Below are 5,330 nucleotides of genomic sequence, written 5' to 3' on the forward strand. Positions count from 1 at the left end.
GGAATTTAGTTATCTTTGGTAATAGCAATTACCTGATTTTGAATTCTTAAAAATATTGTTGGTAATCCTCTGAGCTTACTTGTAATACTGTCTTTTGATGAACCTCTCACACAATGGCTGAACGCTGACTTTAAATCTAGAACCACACTGGCAGGAGACAGGAGATAAATCGTTCATGCCCAATCGAGTGCATACTGTAACAGAATGACTTGCTTTCTGATGCGTGAAATCAGTTGCCAGTCTGTACTTTTACCAGCTGTATTTTTAGTGTCAAGTTGGAAGGAAAGAGTCATGAATAATACAATGGAAAACATAGCTAATAGGTTTTTAAGTACAATGCAAATATGCTCCTGGTCCATATGCCAATTATATTTAATTCCATTTTATATTTAACCTGACTTCTCAAGTTTTCATGTAATTTTCTAGTATGTCATAGCTATTGGGAGAAGACATTGCAGTTAAATATATTTTATATTCAGTGCTTTATTTTTATTTTGAAAAGTAAGGTTTATAGCTTTGCATATACTTCTGAGTTTATTTTTTAGGAGTGGTAATATGTGATTAATGATATGTTAAAAAGAGCATTCTTATTGTAATTCAAAGACTGTTTGTGTTTTAATGATGGAAATTTACCACATTCCTGGCATTGTGCCAGAATTTTAATATTTAGTATTTATGCTAATGTTGTGCATTTTACAATAATTATTCTTTAACCCTTAGTTATGCAGAGTAGCATCATTTATCCAAGCAGCAACAATTCATGCCTTCATTCAGTTCACATTTTTAAAAAAATCATTTAAGAATATGTCTATTTATTACTTTAGAAAAGCAATATTTTTTAACTGTGTGCTACTGTTTTTAATGTACACGAATAGAACCATCCAATGCAGAAGGAAGCCATTCAGCCCATTGTCTCTGCTCTCTGTTTGCTAATTCAATCTAGAATTCATTTTACTGCCTCCTTCTGGCTCTTAATTTTTTCTCTGCATTAAATGTTTATCCACTTTTTCTTTCATGAAAGACTCATATAAGTTATTTTTGTGAGTCTTAACCCTGTAAACCTAGGCAAAAAATGAAATTGAAACTTTATTTTCAGGCTTCTGGACATTAGTGGCAATCAATGGTTCATGGTAATGATTGTAATTTCCACACATTTCTGGAGTGCTTTAACCATAGGAGATGTTTTTGGAATATTAAATTGTAATTGTTTGTCTTTGCGGCCTTCTCCTGAATTTTGTAATGAAATCATAACAACTTCTAACATAATGGATTTCAAATGTTAATGTGAGTAGTTTTGAATGATTAATACTTTTATACAGTAATTCCCTTCATTCTATCTTTGAACTGAAATGCCAATCATAAATGGCTGCTCTATGAAGTTAATATTTCTGCCTTTTAATCAGTGGACTAAAGTCTTCAGTGACTTAGCGGTGTTATCCACTATTATCTGAAGATTAATATATGTCATGTGCAGAACAACTAAAATATATAAGCTTTTCTAATTTCTACTTGCAAATTTTATCAATGTATGTGTTGATACTTAACCAGAGAAATCCTTACAAGTTTATATTGAAAGGTTAAGATCTTGTATTGTGCAATGTATGTGAATTGTTATTGTGTGATGTATGTGAATGTATTACTTGATATGTGTAATAAACAAATAGGTTTTTATGGGAGCACATTATAAAAACTTAAAAACGTAAAAAATAACAGCAGGAATAGACTACATGGACCCTCGAGTCTGCTCCACCATTCAATATGATCAAGGCTGATCTTCAGCTTTAATTCCTCTTTCTCGCCTGTTCTCCATATCCCTTAATTCCCTGCAAGACCAAAAATCTGTCCATCTCTGCCTGAATATATTCCAATGATAGAGCTTCCACATCTCTCTGGAGTAAAGAATTCTGAAGATTCCCAAACTTTTGAATGAATGAAGAAATTTCTCTTCATCTCAGTCTGAAATGATCAGCCCCTGTCCTGAGACTGAGCCAGATTTGCCATGGGACTGGAAAATCTCACACTGTGTTCTTGATTCCTAAGTGAGGAGAAAGAACCTTGCAATGTCTTCCCTATCATTTCTGTTCAGGAACTTATATGTTTCAATGAGAAGACCTTCCATTCTTCTAAACTCCAGAGAGTATAGGCTCAATTTACTCTGTTTCCTCTCACAGGATAACCCTCTCATCCTAGGAACTAATCTAGTGAACCTTCGCTGTATCGTTTCCAAGGTAAGTACATTTTTCCTTAGATATGGTGAACAAAATTACGCACAATACTCCTGGTGTGGTCTCAACAAAGCCCTGTATAATTGCAGCAAGATTTCTTTATTCTTATATTCTAATTCCCTTACAATACAAGTCAGCATGCTATTTTTATTCCTAATTGCTTGCTATTCCTGCATACTAACTTCCTGTATTCCTTGTAGAAGTATACTCAAGTCTTTCTGTCCATCAATATTTAATTTCACGCGTTTTAAAAAATATTCTTTTCAATTTTTGCTACCAAACTGAATAACTTCACACTTTCCCATCTTATACTCCATCTGTCACATTGTTGCTCACTCACTTAGCCTATCTATATATCTTAGCAGTGTCTCTGTGATCTCTCACAGTTTATATTCTTATCTTGTTTTGTATCATCAGGAAACTTGGATACATGACGCTCAGACCTTTTATCTGTCATTAATATTGATTTTAAATAGCTGAGGCCCCATCACTGATCCTTGCAGCACTTCAATTGTCACAGCCTGCCAATTTGAAAATGCCCTGGAATTATTCCTCCTACTATTTGCTTCCTATACATTAAGTAATCCCTTATCCATAATAATATATTAATCCCAACTCCATGAATCCTTCTTATCTTGTATATTATTTTTATCAGGCACTTTATCAAATGCTTGTATTTCCAAAAGATATACAATATCTGCTGGTTCCCCTTTATCTATCTTGCCAGTAACATCCTTAAAACGAATTAATTCATCAACATTATTGTCCTTTTGTAAAACTACGTTGACTCTGCCGATCATAATTTGGTTTTCTCAGGACATTGTTAACTTTTCCTTAATAATATATTCCAGAATATCTGGAATGACTGATGCAAGGCTATCTGGTGTGTAATTCTCTGTGTTCTCTCTCCCTCTTTTCTCGCATAGCGGTGTTACATTTGCTAATTTCCAATCTGCTGTGACTATTCTAAAATCTAGTGAATTTTGGGAAATCATAATTGTTATCTCTGCAATTACCTCATCTAGAACCCTAGGATATAAGCCATCAGGTCCTGAGTTTTTGTCAGATTTCAGACCACTCAGTTTTTCCAGTACATTTTTCTGATATTAATGTTATAATAAAATGGATTAATGGATATTGTTAACTTTAAAACAAGTCTGTGGCAGTGAATAAATTAAAATTTTTCCTTTTATTGAAAGGAAGACAACAATCCAAAGGTATGATAGTCAAGTATTTAGTTGATGTTTTTTTGAAATGGAAGATAGTTTGGATTTTATATGCATATCACATGATCAGTGCTGTTCTCTACAAAGAAATGTTGGGCTGGATTCTCCGGCCTCACCCACAGCTGGGATTCTCTGGTCCTGCTGCAGTGAATGGGGATTTGGGTGAGCACCAAATTCTCCATTCTTGCTGGCAGTGGTGGCGGGGCAAGAATGGCAGGAGAATTCTGGCCATTGATTCTGTGGTACTCAGCAGATTCTTCATAAATCTCAGTCTTTATGGCCAAAGTTTTCTGGTGAACTCCTGCCCTGGGTTTCCTGGCGGCAGGGAGTGCATAAAATGGGCAACCTGGTTGACAGCAGTGGTACCTGAAGATCCAACCACCAGCCAATAGTTGGCCATCTCCACCTCCCAAAACACACAGCGGAGGGCATGGAAAATCCTGCTCTATGGGTTCCAGAGAATCATTTCAGGACATTGTGGAAATATCTAACCTGGGAAGTTCTATGATGAACCATGCATATTGTCCTCAATTGGCCTCTGTTATCCAGGCAGGTTGTTTGGTTCACCATAAAAGGAAGCCAAACCAGCATGTTTGGACACAATGGTTCATTTCTGTGCTGTATATCCTATGTAAACCTGTTATGCTGTAAGGCACTTGCACTGCATTGAATTAGCAACTTGGATGAGAAGATCACCCACCTATACCTTCCTGTAACCTACAACCTTCTTCTTTACTACTAACCACCCTACCAATCTTGGTGTCACCTATAAGCTTGCTTATCATTCCCTCCACATTATATCATCGATATCATTCATGTATGTAACAAACAATAAGGATCCCAGCACTAAACCTTGTGGTACACCACTGGACACCAGCCTCTAGCCACTCAAACAGCCTTCTACATGACCTTTTGTGTCCCATTACATAGCCAGTTTCAGATCCACTTTACCAAATTTCCCTGAATTCCAGATGTTTCAACCTTTCAATCAGTCTCCCATGCGGGACCTTGTCAAATGCTTTGCTAAAATCCATATAAACTACATCAGCTACACTTCCCTCACCCATCCACTCAATCACATTTTCAAAAAATTCTATCAAATTTGTTTGGCAGGACCTCCCATTGACAAAGCCATGCTGACTATCCCTAATTAACCCATGCCTTTCCAAGTGGCTAGATAACTTTGGATACAGATGTAAGGTTAACTTCAGATGGCAGAATAGAACACCAAGGTATGTCATTTAAGGTACATCAATGTGCTGACGTTGCCTGGGATGTAGAAAAAGTTCCTTATGAGGAAAGGTTGGACAGGTTGGGCCTGTATCCATTGGGGTTCAGAAGAATTAAGGTGATCTATTGAAACAGATAGGATCCTGAGGGAACTTGACAGAGTGGATGCTGAGATGTTACCCTTTGTGGGAGAGCCAGGAACTACGGAACACGATGAAAAAAAGGGTCTCCCATTTAAGGTGGAGAGGAGGAGGATTTTCTTTTCTCTTAAGAGGATTGTTAGACTTTGGAATTTTCTTCACTGAAAAGCAGTGAAAGCAGGGTCATTGAATATTTTTAAGGCTTAGTTAGATAGATTCTTGACTGACAAGGATGTCAAAGTGTATAGATCCTAGATAGGAATGTAGAGTTGAGATCACAATCAGATCAGCCATGATTTTATCAAATGGTGGAGCCGACTCGAGAGGCCAAATGACCTATTCCTGCTGCTAATTCATGTCCATACTGTTCTGTGTGGTGATCACATTATAAATGACGCACTTCAGGTTATCCCATGCAATTGTAGACATTGGGGTGATTTTAACCAAAGAAAGGTATATCTTGATGTAGTTGATGCAGTTTACATGGATTTCAGTAAAGCCTTTGACAA

The sequence above is a fragment of the Mustelus asterias genome, chromosome 3 (genome assembly GCF_964213995.1).
Source record: "Mustelus asterias chromosome 3, sMusAst1.hap1.1, whole genome shotgun sequence".
NCBI classification, from domain to species: Eukaryota; Metazoa; Chordata; class Chondrichthyes; order Carcharhiniformes; family Triakidae; genus Mustelus; species Mustelus asterias.